This window comes from Lemur catta, chromosome 8 (assembly GCF_020740605.2).
Source record: "Lemur catta isolate mLemCat1 chromosome 8, mLemCat1.pri, whole genome shotgun sequence".
NCBI classification, from domain to species: domain Eukaryota; kingdom Metazoa; phylum Chordata; class Mammalia; order Primates; family Lemuridae; genus Lemur; species Lemur catta.
This window is the reverse complement of record NC_059135.1, coordinates 96647795-96669668: the sequence shown is the minus strand read 5'-3', so window position 1 is coordinate 96669668 and position 21874 is coordinate 96647795.

Genomic DNA, 21874 nt, shown 5'->3' with positions numbered 1-21874 from the left:
ATAATTATTCTGAGTCTGTCATTTTTTCCTAGTAAATATGAACTGTCAGTCAACACTCAAGAATGCCTGAAACTCCTGCATATATGATACTTAATGGAGTGAAATATACATTCATCCCTTTCTCTTTGATTATCATAACACCAATCTACAAATCTTGAAAAAAATATTAAAACTATTATACACACCACTATAGGAAGAAGAACAATAGCTGAATATTTAAAATTTCTGATAAAAATATATTTAATAATTACTTCCCATGGTGTTTATTTATAAGTGGTAATTATACACCTTTACTCCATATTGTATGAACAACTACAAATCACAGATAATCTCTAGCATGCACATATGTTGCAGCCCTCTAATGTCTGTGGGAGAGAAGCTACTAGCTAGGAAATACTGAGGTCCTGTGATGCTTGCCCATGCTGGTCACCTTTGCAGACTCCCTCTACTCCCCCCACCCCTACGCACCATGTCGATTTCTTTGGAGAATCCTCTGCTCTCATAATGTCTAATTGACAGTGCCAGCCATGAACACCCACCCAATCCTGCACTTTCTAGTTCCACATGACAGTCATTTACTTCTCTACCCCCACCTCAAGTTCATTGGATCAGAACCTTGCATGTCCTTTCTTTCTTCTCTGTCAATATTAGCTCTTCTCCTGAATCCTATTTTGTTTTAAAAAATAAGTGAAAGAGAGCTATGTGCTCACTTGAGTACTTGCATTCTAAATTTACCAACTCAATGCAGATTGACACATTTCAATGCCTAGAGATGAGTTTGACAGCCTTGCCTTCGAGTTTGGAAGGCTACTTTAGCTCCACACTGAGGATGGTGGAGGGAAATTAAAGACTTGCTAAGAAAATGGACTGGATTTTAGGGGGAATGAATACCAAAAGCCTGTATTTGCTTTGTGTGTGTGTTTTTAAAATTTATTTTACAACAAACATATTATTTTTAATAAAAATTAAGATAATATAGTTTTGCTAAGGTGACCTCCTGCTCCTTATTTAAAAATATTTTAAAGCTATAGAAAAGTACAAAAAGAGAGAGAAAAAAATCACTTCATATACTATAAATCTATTAATATTCCAAATTTGTATGTATAAATACTGAAGGAGAAATTTAAGTTTGCATAAATTGCTTTATAAGCATTTAGAAATAATTTTATAAAATAGAATCAAATTATACCACTCAGTATAAGGCATTTTATTTAACTTAAATATAACAACAGGAAAATATTATATAAAATTCAAAAAATGAGTAAACATCAGATAAGTATTTAATCAAAGCTAGAAATATTTATTTTTAAAATATCCTTTTGATTAAAGAAAGTTATTGTGAAAAACATTAATGGTTTATATTCACAATGATTTCACATTAACTACCTGCTTCAATTTAACATATAGGAATTTTCTCTCTACTTAGAAACTTGGAAAAATAAATCAATGTAAGCTTTCTCACTTTTCTATGCTCTAACCTCCATATTTTTTATTTTAGTTAATTTAAAAAAATATATTAACCTTGTTAGAGTTTAGCACATTTGTATTCTTTCCTGTTACTGTTATTACCTGGTGGATTTTAGTCTTATTTCAATATCTCAGAGGATTGAATCTTCACTGTCGGGTTTTTTTTTTTTTTTTTTTGACAAGGTTTTTATAATTCCTCGGTTATTTATTGTGGTTTAAATATTTCCTAGTTCGGTTCATCACAATATTGTAAGAATGAGTCTCATGTGAAGTATTCCCTGAGCTCTTGCATTATTGGTATTGTCTATAGATTGCTTTTATATTTAAAGGAAAACTTGGCTGAAGATAAATGTCTTGGGCCATTTAAAATTACATAGATACTTGGATATATCTATCACATAGTCTATAGTTATACTTTTACTATAGCCATTTAGGTTCTTCAAATTTGGTTAGTTTTCTTTCTTTTCCTTCCTTCCTCCCTCCCTCTCTCCCTCCCTCCCTTTCTTCCTCTCTTCCTTCCCTCCTCCCTCCCTCTCTCCTTCCCTTCCTTCTTTCCTTTCTTTTCTTTTTCAAAGACAAGGGCATGCAGGCAGTCTACATTTCGAGGTCACATATTTGATCATATCTGCCATGTCCTTTGTCAGTGCAATATTGGGAGTGTTATTTGCCCACAATTGTTTTTCTTGCATCCTTGTCACTTTCTTCTGGCAAAGCATACATGTATTTTCTCAGTTAAGTGTTTTGATTTTTATAACTAAATGATTTGAACATTCTTCTATTATTTTGGAAGTTTAACAACTCATAAAGATTGGTGGGCACTTGCTGTTTTCACTTCTCATCCTTTTACGGTTGCCTTTCAGCCAGGCATCCTTTGCACCCTGTTCCATGGAACAGCTCCGATCCTTGGGAACTACCACTTTCATTTCCAAGGGTTCATCCTCGGTGCTTATTTTATTAAAATTGCCAGCAGCTGAGCATATAGTTGATCACTTATTCTTCCTTGCTCTCCACATCTAGTATATACTACCCATTTCCATTAATCTCTTTGTCTCTTTTGTCTGCATTTACTTTATTACCTCAAGCTTCTTTTCTACTCCAACTTTTCCATTTTTAGTACACCTATTTTTCCCTTACTGTTTTTCCACTTGTATTCTTCTTGTAATAGTATGTATATGTATTCTGCATATATATATATGTATATACATATATTACTTTCTATCACATCCAACAAAAGGAAGCTACTTCTTAAAACTTAGTATGTACTTTCTTAATGTTAAGTTCTTGTTTACTGAATTTATGTTACCAATTTCTTCTAAAGCACACACACACGAATAAATGAAAAAGAAAAGAAAGATAAAGCAGGACAATAATGTAGCATCCAAATACACAAAGCAAAATGTGACAGAGTTTAAAGTAGAAATTAACAAACCCATAATTAATAGCACTGTCAGCAATGTTAATTTTAATGTGATAATAACCTACTAACGCTATAGAAGATTAGAAAACCCTATCATAAAGCTTAATATAACATAGATAGAGGCCTATAACCAACTGTTATGTATCACACATTCTTTTCAAGTGAAGAAAGAACATTAATCATGTACTAGATCACAAATAAAATGTCAAAAAATAACAGAATCAATATCATATAGATCTTATTTTCTTATGATGAAATAAAATTAGAAACCAATAAAAAGTTTTCCCAAATATCTAGAAATTTAAAGCCACTCTAAATACTTCTGGATAAAAAGAAGTATTTATTTTAACACTTTCAACTAATGCTATAAATTTTCCTCTAAGTACTATTTTAGCTGTTTATCATAAGCACAGCTCATAGTGTGTGCCTCATTATTGAGCTCTATGAAGGTTTTCTAAGTATCCATTAGGAGGAGAACAAAAAAGTGGTATTTTGGTCTGATAACCAAATCAAGGTTTCAAACCTCAGTGGGAAAAGGAATTAAGAGGAGCAGAGGCTCTCAAATATGACCATGCCTTGATATCATGGGGAGGGCTTATCAAACACAGAGGGCTGGGTCCCCCCCGCCTGGAGTAATAATCCATTAGTTCTTGGGTGAGGACCAAGAATTTGCATTTTTAACCAGTCTACAGGGGATGTCAATGATGTCCATATGGGAACCACACTCTGAGAGTCACTGGAGTAGAATGAAGAATTATAGGTGATAAGTTAGGCAACAAATACTACTTATTTTCCCAAGAAATTAAGGACATTTTAAATTATTATCAGAGTCAAGAAAAAATGTATTTTAAAAGGAGGAAGAGGAAGCATATTTGTAGCTCAAATTAAAAACATAAAAGATTGTAGGAGAGGGGATATTCAAGGCAGAGGCAGTAAATTATTCAGCAAGATCCTGAAAAAAAATAGAGAGGGATCAGAAACAAAGTGTGAAAGTGTGTGTGCATGTGTGTGTGCACACGTGTGTGTTCAGTGATTGTAAAAATATTTATTAAGAACTTGCTATATGCCTAATGCTATGCAAAGCACCAGAATGACCAAAGACAGCCATTTTCTTCAAGGAGGTGAGCGGGGAGTGACGGCAGCAGCAGAACATTGACCACAATGACACCCACAGGAGACTGCTAAGAGGAGAGGTCAGTGCTTGGTCTCAGATTGCACAGAAAGGAGAATCCAAGTCACCCTGGGGAGGTCAGAGAGCACTTCTCAGAAGAAATGACACCTGTTTTGAGCCTTTAAGTCTCACCTTAGGGAGAAGAGAGGCACTTCCTGTGAGACAAGAGGAAATTTACATTAGATTTTAAATTACCTGGATTGATAGGCACAGAGTAGGTGGTTATTAAATTTAAATTTAAAATGGAGGGAAGCAAAAAGGGAAAACAGAGAAGGGGGAGAAAAAAGAAGGATGGAAAAAAGGATAAAATGAATAAAAATGATTTTGAAATAGAAAAGCTATTTTAAAAGGTCTAAATAATGTTAAGGAAGACTAGATGATGTCATCTGCTGAGACTAAGAGGATTTCAGCATTAGGAGCGGGAAACACCTTTGCCAGAGGTACGTTGAGAAGCCAACTGGTAATGAGTAAAAGGGGCACTGAAGCTCAGAGGGGCCCAGCTGTGGTTAGTGCATTTTTATGGGATACCAGTTGTGGATGACATAGTCCAGAATAATTCAATAGCCCGAGGTTCTCAGTGAACTTTTCATGGCAGCCAATCCTGCTTAGCGGTTGCCAGATGAAAGCCTTGTAAATGATGTTGGGTGCTTTTATGAGGTCAGTGGGCAGTGCATGATGTTGCTCATTAAACTTCAGTATCTCAAATGGAACAACCGTCTAGTCTCCTGATAAATCTGGCAGCTCTGACAGCGTTGGGATTCTCTGTCTCTAACGTTGTTTAGAGGATAGAGGATTCTGGCCACAGAAGGCAACATCTAAGAATGAAAGTAAATGATAAAGGAAATATTGTTGCCATTTCTCCAAAGTATTTCTAATTCCTAATACCTAGGAAGAGCCAGAGCATTTCTTGAACAGACAGAAACAGCTGCTTTGCTGTGGCTTAAATGGTAAAGTTAACCCAACTAAAGAAAGAATCTATCTATAGCAGCAAGAAACATTAAAAACAAAACAACAAAGAGATCAAAAGCAGCACAATGTCTAATGTCCAAGAGAGATGCTCAATATCGCAGATATGAAGATTCAAGTCAAGAGGCAGGCATTTTCTCAACAGTTTTCATGATCCCTCCAACAACAGATTGTATGAAATTCTCCTGAACACTAACCGTTTCTTCCTCTCCCAGGAGGTATAGTCTTAGACAGAGGCAGAGCAATTTGGAAACTCATCATAGGCATGCAATGCAAATGTACAAGGGCTGTCCAGAAAGTATCCAGCCAAATAGAGACACATATTATATTATTATTTAATAATAACAATGACTGGATACTTTCCGGACAGCCCTTGTATATCTTTCTTTTGCCTGTATTGTTGGGAAAGGCACACTAAGCATAGACTCAGAGCAGAATTGTTTTCCTTTGTCTCACACGCAGAGTTACCCAACCTCTTCACCCTCCAGGATAACCTCACCAGTACGTAGCAGTGCAAAATGGACACCTCTCTAATCCATGGCCCCTGTACTACTGGGGTCAGCTTCTTGCCCTCTATTAGCAGCACATGCTGATGTGTAAACTTCCTCCATCTATCCCAAGCCTGAATTACAAAAAAGTATAGTTTCCTTCTCTGCTATCCACTTGTCCTCCTTTCCCTTAGTCTCCAGTGCTCTCAGTGACACCCCAAAGAGTTATCCCAACTTAGCTTCAGTGACGTGCAAGCGTGGCCCTGAGTCTGAACCGACTTCAACTCAGATCCTCTATTAACTGTCTAACATGCAAATTCACATTCACACTTCAATTAGCAACAGGATAACCAAGTCCTTTGGCCCCCTTTCTAACAAAGTGACAGAACTTCCAGGCAGGTAGAAAGTTACACTAGATAGTATGCAACAATAAAGTTTGCAAGGGTGTCTCTGTATATTGAGCACTAACATTGAATTTGCTGTAGGAATTATGATGTGTGTGAGGCCAACTACATTTAAGAAAGGGAAAATATATACTAAGATATCCATTTACAGCAAAACTAGTTTTAACTTTATGTGTCACTCTCTGTTTAATTTCAGCAACTTCTATCCCAAAATAAAGCAAAACATTTTATGGATAATGAACAAGAGATTTAATATTATATGGGTGACTAGTTCGGTTACTTAAGAAAAAAAAAGCAAAAATGAACTGAATGTTCTTAACTGGATTAGTATTTCTGACATAAGGATGCAGCATTAGTTTGACAACGATTGAAACTCAGCTCGTTATTTTTGTATGGCTTCTCCATTAGCTGTACTTCTTAGAGTTTCACTGCAGTGTTAGAATTGTTCATTTCTGCTTCTTGAAGAAATTTTGCTTATTAAAGCCTGTTATGGGAAGCCCAAATAAAACACAACTGAAGCAATTATGTGGATCATTCTGGACCCAAATTCCTCTCTCTCTCTCTTTCTCCTTTCAAAGTTACCTCAAATTTCATATCAACTATAAAGACCTGGACAAAAGAGAGACACTTTAAAAAATAATATAATTCATTAATACACTTCAGAAAATGCCAGTCATGCAGGTACTTTCTGCCACCTTCCCATACGAAATTCTTTATTACCATTATCATTGCCAGAAACGGTCTCATTAAGATGCAATACCTATTGGTGCATCAAATGAGTTATGAGTCATTCACATTTTAACATAAACAAGTTTAATCATCTATATTTTTTATCCCCATACCAAAGAAATCAGCGCTTGAAACAGGAAAGGTTGAAGAAAAATTTTAAAACATTCTCATCAATGAAGATAAGATATCTGAGTAGACTCCCTCCTATCAAAGTAGAGGGATGTAGGGAGCTGGGGGCCGATCACCATCCCCCACCCCTGCCCTACTATGGGCAGGGATAGAGCAACAGGAAGAGAGAATGGCCCAAATGTATTACTCTTAATATTGATTTTGGCAACTTAGCAACAGACTTCTCCAGTTGCCACTATTTATTAATAAGGTAACATGCTGTGAAAAAACAAACTGGGAGGTGCATAGAAAGATCTTCTGGTCCCCTGCTTTGATGGAAGCAGAACAATTTACCAAAAACAAGCTGGTTGACAAGAATTCCTCAAATGACTAGTTACTATATGATCTCTTTAGTGTACAGCGTGTACCGAGGGCAGTTTGGGTCAGTTTGCCGCTTGATACACACAGGATTCTACCCAAAGGACCAGCAACAGACTCCTAGTTTGGCTTTAAAGAGAGTCTGTGTGTGTGTGTGTGTCTGTGTGTCTCTGTGTGTGAGTATGAGTGCATGTGTCTGTGTGTATGTGTGTGCACGCATGTGTGTGTGTGTGCACGTGTGTATGTGTGTGTGCGTGTGTGTGTGTACATGCGTGTGTGTATGTGAGTGGCCAGGACCCCAGGGAGGAAGAGCAGAGACCAGCCCCCTCATCTTCACCTTCACCATCCTCACTTCGGGCTTAAATTCTAAAAGTTTAGAGCCCACTGTTCTGTACTCAGTCTGACTTTCTCCTTTCTTCTGACAGGTTGGCAGACATCAACCATAGGGCTGACTGATATGTTCGTCAAATCAATCTCAGCAAATTGACCTTGGGGTATTGACCTAGAACTTTCTGAGTCCACTTTTGTCCCCTACTTCAAAGTCTGCCCCAGGCGTGAGGCTCACGTGATGTGACTCCTTTGGGACGAGTATCAGTAACCAGGGTCTTCACATCGGGTCAGCCCCTGTGGATCACACACTGATCGTCTTCACTCATTTCAGTAAACAGACAACTGCTTCTCCTAGCTCTGAAACCCTGGACATTGCTACATTTTTACAAAATCATTTCTCTATTTTCATTTACCAATTTCCCTAACTCGGGGTCGCAGCTCTGTAGGACTGAGGGTGTGGGCTGAGGAGAATGCAGCTTCCTTCCTGCTCCTAAACTGCTGCCTGCAGTCCTCTTTGGGACTACACTTTCCTGCTCATGTCTTTGCTCCCTAATCTGCTTATTACCCACCTGACGCCCACCTCTGGACTCGGGCTCCTCGCCGCTTGTTTTCCAGAGGCAGATGTCCGGGAGGTGGCGCAGAGCTCTCAGCAAGGCAACCCTCGATGTCCACTGTCACCTGTTCATTGCTGCCTCACACGTACTCCCCAGTACTGAGGGCAGCAGAAAGAGGAGGAAATGATTGTGGAGCTTATGCCGACTGCCAGGCACTGACCTGTGGTCTTTACATGCATTATTTAAATTAAACTTCACCACAACTTCAGCTGTTAACTGTTTGTGTCTCCTGATTGTTGTGAGTTGCTGAGAGATTATATTCTCTGCAGTAACCTCAGTGTCTACCAACGTGCATGGAACATAGTAGGATCAATGAGTCCAGGCAGTGTGATAAGTTTATAACTCATAGTTCTTGAAAAAAAAAATACTTGAGTAACCCCTGAAAGTGTGAACTGGTATGGCACTTGTACATACTCAGCAAACCTGCTGACACTTTCAGTCAGAGTTACTGTAAACTAAGCTAGGAACAACAGTGCTTCCCAGGTGTGTTTTATGATACCCAGTTTCACTGCAGTGCTGTGTGACCAAATGGTCCCATGGTATAATGATATTTGTATCATCAGGTTAAACAAAATCAAACACATTTGTTTACTGCAGGATGTCTCAGACATATTATTTTGCTAAAGTATATGGTATAATCAAAGACAGAACATGTTCCCTATACTCTCCTGACCTCGGAGCATCATTGGGAACTGGTGTCTTTCAGAACACACATTAGAAAAGGCTACCTTCAAAAATAAATGAACATCTAGCTCAGCGGAAACTATGATGCAGAGGGAAGGACTTAAATCTTTCTTGAAACTTGATTCTGATCTAGAAGAGACCACACTCACAAACTGCACTCAAAATTTCTACGTTCGACTGCCATTAATGGATTTTATATAACTCCTAACTTTATCAAAACTGTCTGGATTGTTTGCAGTGCTAAATCCACAGCCAGAGTAGGCTTGTGTTTTTCTAATTCTAACAATGAGTGAGCATGGTGGGTGGTAGACAGGAAGTGATTAACAAAACTGAATAACAGAAGTAAATTTAGTTCCTCTTTTTATTTTATTTAAGTAATAATTACCTTCTGTTTCTTTATTGTGAATTCTATTTTTTCCAAAAGTTAATTCTGATGTAATTTAAAATGAAAATGCATGCTTGCTCTTGGGTTGAAATTAGTGATAAGTTTTAGTTGTTTCAAATTTTTATAAAACTACTAATTTTACCCTATTAAGTACTGGTTAATATAGAATGATGTCAATAACAGACATTACTTGTGGACTTAAACATTTTTCCTTCAAAAGAAGAATTTATTATCTGGTAAGCCAATTAATTTTCTCATCTGTAGAAGTGTGGTTTGAATGCTTTGCATATAATTCTCTCCACAAGCCTAGTACATTCTATTCCTACTTATCTGGGGAGAAATCGGACATATCTATATTGAAACAGCTTGTTAGGAGTAAAGTAAGGAGCTATGTGCAGATCTGTTGTACAGACTTATGTATTTAAATATTAAAATAATGTCTAGAACTATATCAATAATGGGATACAATTATAGTTACAATGGAGGATATTTCCAGTCTATCATTTTATTCCTTTTTAATTATCAATCTGTCAATCAGATATGCTTTGGAGTAGTCATTCTAAAATTTTGGTATACATTAGAAACATCATATATCCTTGTTAAAAATTCAGATTCCTAGGGCTCAAAATAAGAAATTCTGATTCTATATATCTGAAGTGCATTTTAATAACAGCATCGTGTGCTTTGGATGCCAGAGATCATAGACCATCTCACTGGAAGGTGGAGACAGGCTACTCAGAGCCTTGAGTTTTTTCTAATAATAAAACCAGTGCCACAGCACCCTGAAAACACTAAATGAAATAATCCATGTGAAGTGCCTAACATAACACACTGTGTTGACACAGAGAGTCTACGACAAAGGTCAGTTACTTTTCTGTTGGAGTATTTACTGACTGCTGCATCAAGAGACTAACGGTTCTTTGCGGACCTGTGGGAGAGACACGTGGGAGGGAGACAAGGCATGGCCTTGCTGAACTTACCGTTTTCTTGGGGAGGCGTGAGGCTGCGGGAGGGCATGGTTGCTCCTTCCACTGTGTTCTGTGCGCTTCTTGCAGCAACTCCATTCTTGCAGCGGTGTAGGCCACAGACCTGTCATCATTCTCAATGCTGCTCTTTCTCTCACACTCCATGTCCCATACATCTGCCACCGGCCCAGAGCCCGACCCTGTTCAGTCATTCCACTCCCACACCCAGGTCCTGACTGCTCCTGACTGATCTGTTTTTGGGGCTGCCCCAACTAACTTATTAAAAAGAAATGTCAGCTGTCAGATCACATCATCTCTCTGCTCCATTCCTTCCATTTTTCTCATAATACGCAGAAACAGATAAAGCCAAAGTCATTCCCTTTTTTAGTGGCTGTCCCCTTCCCTCCTGAGTCCATCTTCGGTTGGCTTCTTGGGCTTGTGAGTTTCCCCAGCCAGCCTTGGACCAGGCCCGCCAGCTCCATTGCAGGGCCGTGGTGCTTGCTCCATCCTCTGACGGGAATGCTCTTTCAGATATGTAAATGGCTCACTTCTTCGTCCTCTTAAAAGTTTGGGCACAGTGTCACCTATCATTGACTCTTTTCTTCACTGCCTCACTGAAAATTGTAACTCCTCTGCCTCTGGCATGCCCCATTGCTGTCCTTGTTTTATCACTCTCCCCAGCAATTGCCATTTATATTAGATAGTATAGAGTTTACCTCTTTATTTAACTGTTTTTCTTCTCTTTCTCTCTCCCTAGCAGAATATAAGTAAATTAGAGTGGGGTTTTTCTGTTTGTTTAATTCACTGATGTATCACAGCACATACAATAGAACCAAACACTTATAGTTATTACAAAAGGAATATTTAAGTGAATAAATGAATCAATGCCAATAAATAAATGAAATATAACAAATAATAACAGTTAGTGGTGTTCAATATATTTCAGATACTATACTCAAAACTTTATATGAATTATTTCTTCCAATGTCAATCTTAACAGCAATCCTTTGAGACAGGTATTGCAAGGTAGATATTTACAGATGAAAAATCAGGCTCAAAAATGTTAAATATCTTCTGTGATAATAAGTTATAAAACAGATATTTGGCAGGAGACTCATCTGGTTCCAAGACAGGTGTTGGCGTTTCCGGAGGATGTTTCTTCTCATACCCTTAGAGACATCCTGGTCAGATAGCATAGTCCTGGGTAGGCAAGATCTGAATCTTCCAGTTTAATAAATTTATTTAATTGACTTTAACAGAAGTTACATGCTAAGCTAAAATGTCAGTGATTAATTAAGTCATGTTCAAAAGACCTTATGTATTTTCAGATATTGCCAAAGAAATCTTAGAAACTTCTATTTTTGTACCTAGCTAAGTGTTGTCGAGTGTGAAAGCTCCATCATTAACGAACTTGTATCTCCATTTAGCGTTAATTAGAAAAGTAAAACATTCACATCATATGAAAATTGCTGTAGAAGCTTGCCATTGCTTCATAGGCAGCGAGTGTGCTGGACTGAATGAAGTTGTCATATTATCAGTGTTTACTTGATATTTCTTGTCATGTGCCTTCAAAAGCCTATGTTATGACTTGTGAGTCTTGTGTAGGTTTGACTGGACTTCCCCACCCTCATGGCGATATTCTGATCAAACTCTCCTCAAACATGCTAGATTTATTCTTATTAATATGTCTTTACTACCCAAAATTATCTTTTATTCTAAGCTTCTGCCCCCTTCTTTTCTCTGTATCCCAAATTCAATCTTCCAAGGCCTGGTGGACACATTCTCATTATCTACAAACTTTCTTTCTTTTTCTTCATTTTAGTTAACACTAATATCTTCCTTTTTTATTGTTAGTCACATGTAATATTTTCCCCTCAATTTACCTTATATTCATGCATGTTTACTGATTGAGTTCCTACACTGTGCCATGCTCAGCACTCTCTTGGATGTACACGTGAATACGGCATAATCCCACCCATATGAAATGTACAGATGGTGGAATGCATTTAATTTCTTCATTTCCATGTTGCTCAGGCATCCACAATGTTCTATATTCTTTTATTTAGAATGTGAAGATAAATAAAACATGGTCAGTAACCTTCAAAAGTCTGTAACGTGATGGGGGAGAAAGGCACCTAGCATGAAGCTATCAGTGCTATAACTGCAATGATTGCTGAGAAATGTCACAGCAAAGAGGAAAAGCACATGACCCATTTGGGGAAGGTAAGGCCCAGGAAGGAGGAGATGACACTTGAGCTAAACTGTAAAGAAGTCTCAAGACAGAGCTGACCAGTGTGGGAGGACTGACAAGAGGTTGTTTTCTTTATTCTTTCTCTCTCCAACTTTAAGAGGTGTGAAGTTCTCAATGAACAAGAATCATGGTCTCTCTCCAATGGTAGCATTATATAAAGCACTTACAGTAATTACTCAATTACTATTTTCTGAAGAATGCATTAACTGATTAATAGAAGTGCTTTTTAGGTAAGAGACCATTGTGCACTATTCAAGGAACTTGCCTTAGCTAGTCTGAAAACACAGCTAACAAAATGAAGACTGCAGTTCCCATTCTTATGTGAGCCCCTTAGGTAAAAACTAGAAAAGGAAAAAAAAAAAAAAAGCAATTTTCTTTCATGTTTCTCTATTGTGCTAACATACACTATGGAAAGAATGACAGAAGAAACTAGCAAGTCAAGAAAAAATACTTGTTGCCCAAATTTCTGGCCTTTTAAAAAAATCTTTCAACCTTGATTTACAGTTTTGTTTCCTCTATTGAGAAACTCCGTAGGTGAGCTGACATCTTTGCAGTGATAGTTCCCGCACCTGTGGGTTTTTCCTAGTGGGGTCAATTGCAGCATAACCTTCTGAGGATACATGGGGACACAGAACTGAATCGATTTCTAAACACATTTGGCAGCACAAAGTCTTAAAAAAGACTCCAGTATGAGAACATGTCCCTAAAATACCTCCCCGTTATGTCACAGCACTTTCACTTCTGCTGTGCGGCTCTGGTTCCTGCCACATGCCATGGCGCTGGGAGGCAGAGAACCTGGCTCTGGCTGAGGAACTAATTAGTTGTCTGTCCTGTAGCAAGTCACCTGGCTTCTGCCAATCTCAGCAAACCCTTAAGCATTCAATAAAGAACCAGTCACTATCTAGCTCTGAGATCATGATTATGAAATTACATAAAAGTTTCTCTAAAAGATATCCCTGGTCTCCTCATTTTCATGTTTCCTCAGCCTGCCTTTCTTGCTTAGGTGTTAGATGTGTCAAGAATCTTAGAGTGAGTAATTCCATTTAATTCTTTAAGGTTGCTTTCAAGTCTTTTCCTTTAGAAAGCCTGTTGGCACTCTTCTTGTCGCATGTAATTTCCCTCCTTGGTGTCTCCCCAAGATCCTTTCTGTGCAGCTGTCCCGTGTTGCAACCACGCGTCTCTTTGTGCTGCAGGTGTGCTGCAGCGCCCCCAGCTGTGCTGTACGGGCACCAGCATGGGAAATCGGACTCTTCATTACATCTTGTGGACGTATAGCTTAGTAGGTGCTCAGTAAATGTTTCATAGACAAACAAATGGAAGAATATGGTGTAATCGGAGCACTGAACATATGTGGCATGCATTGTAATGTCTCTTCAGTATGTTAGAAGAGGACTATTTCCAGTTAGTTTCATCTTAGTACTATAATATGTATTATCACTAACAGATATTTTTGTTTTAGAACATACTTAACATGGGTTATAGGCTTTGCTATCAAATACTGTCATATCAAAACCATACCGTTTGAAGAGAGTTCTGAAGAGTTTTTAAAAATATACATGTTCTATAGCTTTCCTTGTTACAAAAAAAAAAAAAAAAGTTTTTTTGCAGAAGACTATGGGTGATGAGAGAGTCAGTAAAGCCCCTTGATACTCTCCAGGCTGCTGTGCCCCCAGGAGAGTGAGGGTCCCTCTCCCCACCACTAGACTCCTGTTCTCCCTTCAGATCTCAGCTCAGGTGTCACCTGCAGGGAAGCTCTCCTTGACCCACCGAACTATGTCAAAAATCCTTGTTATATAGTTAATGAGTCTTCTTTGTAGCCATTTTCACAAATGTCAGTTTAGATATATTTTTCTGATTATTTGATATTTTTTTTCTTTCCCCACTGGTTTTGAGTTCCATGACAGTCTATGTCCTTATTACATCTTCAAAAATAATAAATATAACAATATTAAGTTCTAACAAGAAACCAAATATTGACATTTTTCATAAATAAACCATGTAAATATAGATCAATCTAATCCCTTTTCAGAAATCTAGCTAAGAGAAAAGGTCAGGTTAGAGCAATTGGCTTAAGCAAGAATCACATGCTGTCATCAACACCTCCCTGAATTATCCTGCTTGTTTAAAATATGGTGCATTAACAGAAAATATGAGGTATAGGAATGTCAACAGGTCAGGAGACAACTCATATTGAACAAATAGTTTGTTACAGTTCCCAAGAAGAGATAGATTGTCACGCCACACCACACAGGGCCCGTTGGGGGAGTACCAGCGTGGTCTAGGAGGTAGAGGGTGGGCGGGAAGCTGTGTGGCAGCTTTCGTTATGTTTGTTTCGGGAAGGAACAGGAGAGGCGGGGTCTGTAGTGTTGGCATTGGCTCCTGTGAACCATTGTGATGGGCTCTGGAGTACAGAGACAGTCTCCAGTTTTCTGGAATCTGGCCCTGGGGAGATTGGGGCCAGGAGGATGGTGGCTGTAATGTGGCAGCCTGATAAGAGAGGTGGTTGGGGGTGTGGACTTGGGATTTGAAAAGTGTGTCCCTGGAAGAACAACTGCTCCCAAAGAGGGCAAAGAGGTGATGAAGGAGGCGAGAGGTCAAGGCACCATGACTTAGGCATGTTATTAGTTTGTCCCAGGTTGAGGCGTGTCTGGCACGTGCATTCAGGGCAGGTGTTCAAGCATTAGGTTTACAGAGGCTAAGCACAAGGTCAATACACTGTGGCCCACTGGGCACGAAGCCTAGTAGGCCGAAGGACAAATGAGACCCAACACCCAGACTCTCAGTCAGCTGAAAGTTTGTCTTTCTTCCCATTTGAATCGTGGGAGTGGAGAGCATTGAAAACTTTTTATTCTGTAATTTTTTTTTTCTTTTTGTACTCGCAAGACTGTATACTGTGAAGAGGAGGAAGAAACATAATTGTGTTTAGATTTCTTACCTCATTTAATTCTCACAACATTACTGTGATATACGAACTCAGTTTGGCAGATGAAGACACTGAAGCTCAGAACAGTTAAATGATTTACCCCGAATCCATATAGTAAGCGGCTAGCTATAAAGCCTGTTTTTTTCCTAAAATACACCTCCTACATTCTGCTGTTTCAACAAAAGCAGCAACATATGCTCACTTAGCATGTGGAACATTCTCTGCCTTATATGAGTAGTATGTTTGGAGTACTATATTAAATGGAATAGGAGATCAAAAGGAATTTAAAATGTGAATCTCATTCACAAGGACTCTAGAGTCCATCTGGGAGACAAGGTATTAATATACATGTGACTTCTATCATTGAATCATCTGCTTATTCCCATATGGTAGAAGAGTGAAACCATATATCATCTTGAAATTAGTGCCCAGAATTCCTGTTTCTTTTACAGATATCATTATATGACTCTTGGGGGAAGGGGTGCAACTTTAGTTGCCCAAATTATCTCCTGCCTATCCAAGGAACCAAGGAAAGATTAGTGTGCAAATAAATGATCTGCGTTAGGAATAAACAGATACTGAAGCATGGGGGTTAAGTGAGATCATGACATGGAAGAGAGAGGAGGCCATGGACGAATCTGACATCGGCATTTAGGAAAAGAGAGTAACTTTTAACTGTAGAAATGTCTAATATTGAATTTGAAGTCAATCACATTGCTTCACTTTAATCTCTCCACATCTCCAAATGTTCTGTGGAATTTGGTGGCAGTTAAGAGAAAGAGCTGAAGAGCAGTGCTGATCAGAAAGGGGCCCATTGGGAAGATAACCCTAGGATGACACAGAAGCTATGGAGTCAGCAGAAACACAAACTATTGTAATCCAGGAATGAATATGGAACCATAACATTGCTGAGAATATACGGAAATTGGGAACAGAGTGTGGCAATGCTATCTAGACTATAACACTGGGGACACTGGCATCAGAGTTACCCTATTTCTCTATAATTGTGGCAATATGTTCCACAAGTTCTATATAGTGTATTTTAAGTGCTTATCAGAGAAATCAGTTTCTCAATTGCCATCTGTTATACCAAATTTGTCGAAGACCTAAATATAAGACCTAAGGACAGGAGGAAAGTGAATATTAATATTACAACACAGAGTGCTAGGTCCTCTCGGCAGCCTACTCTGACTCCAGAGCTAGTCAACAAATATTTCTATCCTCCTTCACTAAAGCAAGTACCAGGCAGAAGGAAAATCTTCATACTTATTTTTACCATACTAGAGGTTCCCCCGACCAGGTTGTCTGCTTCTTGAGGACAGTAATTACGTCTTATTCATTGCTGTGTCCTCACTGCTGAGCAGAACAGCAGGTGCTGGACAGAAGAGCCAATAGTGGATGGTGGTTGGACTGAATTCTATCGCTGCTGGGTAGACTTGATCAACCGTTCAGAGAATTACATAGACAAAGTTACTAAAGAATTTTTGGAAAATATTTCTGATTTTTGTAAGTATACATATCCAAAACTTGATCTTTTCCCCACTTTTATTCAAAGGACTATTTTGAAGATTATACAAAGACAAGCCAAACTCTCTGTTCTTAGAAAAGGCTGTTTTATAATTTTATTTAATTGTATCTATTTTTACTGACAGATTACAATTGTTTTCAGGCGTCATTTACAACAATAATTTTAAAATTTCACTACCAGCCATTCTTAGTGTATGAATTAAGTTGGTAATTTATATACCACTCATTCTCACAATGGATTTCAGTATTTGAAAGAAAAAGATACCCGTGCTGCTATTTTCTTCAATATCTCAGACATTTAGAACAGCAGAAAGGCCCAGTCCAAGGTCCTTATTTAACTGGTCAGCAGGTTTAATTTTCTTTGAGTTGATCATTATCTCATAATCATCAACCAGTCTGCTTTCTTTTAAAAAAGTGGCTGTTCCAGAGATAATTACCAGCCAGGGTCATTCCATGGCCCTTTCCCAGTCACCATTTCATTTAAGAGGCTAATTTGTTCCCTAGGTATTCTGCTTGTATTTCAGAATAGAATTTGTCTCCATTTTAATATTTAATAGTCTCAATATTTGAGAACAATTTAGAGAAATCATCTGTGGGGCCTGAAAATGAATATAGAATTTATAAAAACCTACATGTCCATAACATTTACAGGGACCATTTGCTTTAATTTTGTGGTAGGTGTCCCTAAGAGTATGGACAGTTCAGCTTTCACATCCAGTGTCTGCCATGCATTCTCCGTATGGTCTGTGTGGGGGTCAGTTCACTGTCTGAGCCTTGGTTTCCCCATTAGAAAAGCAGAAGTAATAATTATTACAGAATTAAAGGTTTCTAGGACTCTACCAAGATGATGCGCCGTGCAGTGAGAAGCTGTTCATGTTTATCAAAAGCTATTCAATAGTAGAAGCCCATCACTGTGATAAGACTTTTATGTACATTATCTCATGAACTCCTTATCCTGCCTTCTTGTGTCTTGCAGATCATAAAACTGAGGCTCTATTCAGTTAAATAAGTAGGTAGTAGATTTGGGACTTGTACCAAGTGTGCCTGATTCCAAACTATATTTGATTGCCATAGCTAAAATTTACCTGCTGCTTATTTTGTGTCAAGTGCCCTTGACACAAAGTATTTTATGTGAATTAATTCATTAATCTCTTATAAAAAATGATTTTATTGTTATGACTCTAACTTATTAATAAAGAAAATAAGACACAGAGAAGACAAGCAGCATTCCCAAAGTCACACAGCTAGAAATATTAACTCTGAGATAATACAAACAATCTGACACTGAAATTATTATTCAAACCACATTGACTTCTGGGGGAAAGAGAACAAATTTCATGTTTCCTTGCGAAGACTTTTCCTCTTTTAAATCTCTCCAGATAGATGCTGTTATCTCAAATGCTAAGTGATTAGATTCTGCATATTTTCTCTTCTTAAAATATGAATACTTTTTAAGAATTATATATTAGTAAAAACTATTTGTATGAATTAAAAAACTAGACATCCGGAGTACAGGCATGGTGGCAGATGGTACTGTAATAAAAACCTGTCTAAGAACTCAGTGCAAAGCAAAGCAGTGTCCACAAGCTCAAGCCACCTTTTGTTTGCCGCAGAATTCTGACACATGTGATAGAGTAAGTGTAGTGTTGAGAGAAGAGGGACTTTCTCCATAAATGAGCCATGCAAGAGACCCCAGAGAGATGTGGATGTAATCAAGAAATATTAATACCTAATCAAGAAATGCATCTTGTGTTAATTCTGGTGAGCAAAGTGCAGTGGGGAGGAGAGACAGGCATAACTGTTTCTCTAAAATGATCATAAATAAGCGACGGTAGAAAGCTATTATGTGCACCTCTTCGAAATCACCACAAACTGCCATATTGGCAGACTTGACATTTTTTTTCTGAAAAAAATAGAGGCAGGATTGCTAAGGTCTTTTCCACAATGGCCTAATCAGCACATTTCAAGTGGCATTGTAGTTAAATATCAACTTCAGATGGAGTTCTATAATTTTCTTTATTAATAGACAAAGAAATAGGCAGAGTAAGTCTAAAATCTCTGCTTAAAGGATGGTAGAACTGAATGAATAATGGTACAACTCTGTTCCTGACTGAATTTTACCCCTACAAGTTTAATTTTACTGCTTTTACACAATGACCCTTTAAACCATAAACACTGGAAAATAATATCTCTTTATGTCACATATTATTAACCCCACAGAGCTGCCCATGTGAGTTCAGAACAGAGCACGACAGAGCATTTTTGCTGGGCCTTTCTCACATTAAAGGATTTTGGAATGATTTGGTGAATTGTCAATTTAGAGCTTAGGCCTTTAGCTGCTAAGAAGCAGGATGAGCTGTTGAGGGACTGAATCAGGCATGCATGCCAAGAAGTGATTGTGCAGAGGGAATTCAATACATACGCCCAATATGTATCACCCGGCCACCTAGCCAAAGACACTCTTCATGGACTGGATGCAGAGGGAAGCAGGACAGGGCAGTTCTGCACAACACTGTGGGGGAGCCTGGCCTGGCTGGAACACCTTGCTGCACCCCCCAGAGGAGCTCCCACTCCTCCCCTGACTGTATTCAGCATTGGCATTGTGAGCTACACAGCTACAAATTTTCTTCTGCAACTAATCACACACACATTTTTTATCTCTGTCTTCTTTTCCCCCTGTCTATTTTTACATTTACTCTACACTAGGGACCTTAAACTTAAGGCTTACAGATGAAATATGGCAGAGTGATTTATTTTGCTTAGCTAATATAGTGTATATCTGTTTCAGTTTGAATGCTATTAGGTGAGAAACCCATTCTCCACTCCTAATATTATCCTTACTATTCTATTGTCTCCCATCACCCAGAAGAAGGTGAAGTTCAGCAGTCCCACCAGCAGTGTATGAGTGTTCCTATCTCACCGCATCCACGCCAACATGTATTGTTTTGGGACTTTTTGATGAAGGCCATTCTCACTGGAGTTAGGTGATATCTCATTGTGGCTTTGATTTGCATTTTCCTGATGATTAGAGTTGTTGTGCATTTTTTCATATGTTTGTTAGCCAATCTTATATTTTCTTTTGAAAAATTTCTATTCATGTCCTTTGCCCACTTTTTGACAGGGTTGTTTGATTTATTTTCTTGAGTTCTAAATAGATTCTTGATATCAGTTCTTTTTCTGCTGTGTAGCATGTGAAAATTTTTTCCCATTCTGTAGGTTGTCTGTTTATTTTCGTGACTGTTTCTTTGGCTGTGCAGAACCTCTTTAATTTAATCAGGTCCCATTTATTTATTGTTATTGTTGCTGTGATTGCCTTAGGGGTTTTCTTCATAAATTCTTTGCCTAGGCCAATGTCTGTAAGAGTCTTTCCTACATTCTCTTCTAGAATTCTAATCATTTCACACCTAAGGTTTAAGTCTGTTATCCACCATGACTTGATTTTTGTGAGAGGTGAAAGCTGTGGGTCCTGTTTCAGTCTTTTACATGTGGCTATCCAGTTTTCCCAGCACCATTTATTGAATCAGCAATCTTTTCCCCAGAGTATGTTTTTGTCTGCTTTGTCAAAGATTAGACAGCTATATGAGGATGGTTTTATATTTGGATTTTCTGTTTTGTTCCCCTGGTCTGTGTCCCTGAACTTGTGCCAATACCAAGCAGTTTTAATAACCACAGCCTTGTAGTATAGTTTGAAGTCTGGCAAATTAATACCTCCCATTTTGTTTTTATTGCTTAAAATTTCTTTTGCTAAACGGGGTCTTCTCTGGTTCCATAAAAAGGGTAAAATTATTTTTTCTATATCTGTGAAAAATGATGTTGGTAATTTAATAGGGATTGCATTGAATCTGTAGATCACTTTGGGCAGTTTAGACATTTTAACAATGTTGATTCTTCCGATCCACAGGCATGGTATGGTTTTCCACCTATTTACATGCTCTGCAATTTCCTTCCTCAGTGTTTCATAGTTCTCCCTATAGAGGTCTTTTACCTCCTTAGTTAAATTCTGTCCTCCAAGGCCAGGCAAAAGACTCCATATTCATTTATCTCCCTTTTTCTATGTATAATAAAGTCTCATTGACGTGAATGAATTAAAAAGAAATCTAAATATTTACAATGAAGCAATTTTACTAGAACAACAATAGAAAATCTAATTCTACAAAAAGCATATTAACAAATTTCATTTGTTATAGAGGATATATCCTCGTCATTATAAAGGATTGATTATCTTTACAAAGAACCAACTCTTTTGTTTCATTGTTTCTTTGTATTTTTTATATTTCCATTTCACTTAATTCTGCTCTGAGCTTTATTTCTTTTCTTCTGCTGGCTTTGGATTTGGTTTGTTCTTCTTGTTCTAGTTCCTGGAGATGTGACATTAGGTTGTTGATTTGTGATCTTTCTGTCTTTTTGATTTAAGTATTTAAGGCTATGAAATTTTCCCTTAGGATTAATTTTAGTGTATCCCATGGATTTTAAAAACTTGGGTCTCCCTTATCATTTAGTTCAAGGAGTCATTTGATTTCCATCTTAATCTCATCATCAACCCAAGGATAGTTCAGCAGCACTTTGTTTAATGTTCATGATTTTTTGTAGAATTGAGTGTTTATCTTGGAATTGATATCTAGTTTTATTCCACTGGGGTCTTAGAAGATACATGATTTGATTTTGATGTTTTAAAATTTGTTGAGATTTGTTTTGTGGCCTGAGATATGACCAATATTGGAAAATTTCCAATGTGCTGATGAGAAGAATGTATATTCATCAGTTTTTGGATAGAATGTTCTGTAAATGTCTAGTAGGTCTCTTTGTTGTAAAACTTCACTTAAGTACAGTATTTATTAATTTTCTTCTTCAATGATATGTCCAGTTCTGTCAGTGGGGTGTTGAACTCCCCAGCAATTAAGATGTGACTGTTCATTTCCTTACTAGATCTAGTATAATTTGATTTATGAATCTGGGAGCTCCTGTGTTAGGCGCATATATATTTAGGATTATTATATCTTTTTATTAAGTTGTTTTCTTTACCGTTATATTACTATCATCCTTGTCTTTTTTACCAATGTTGATTTA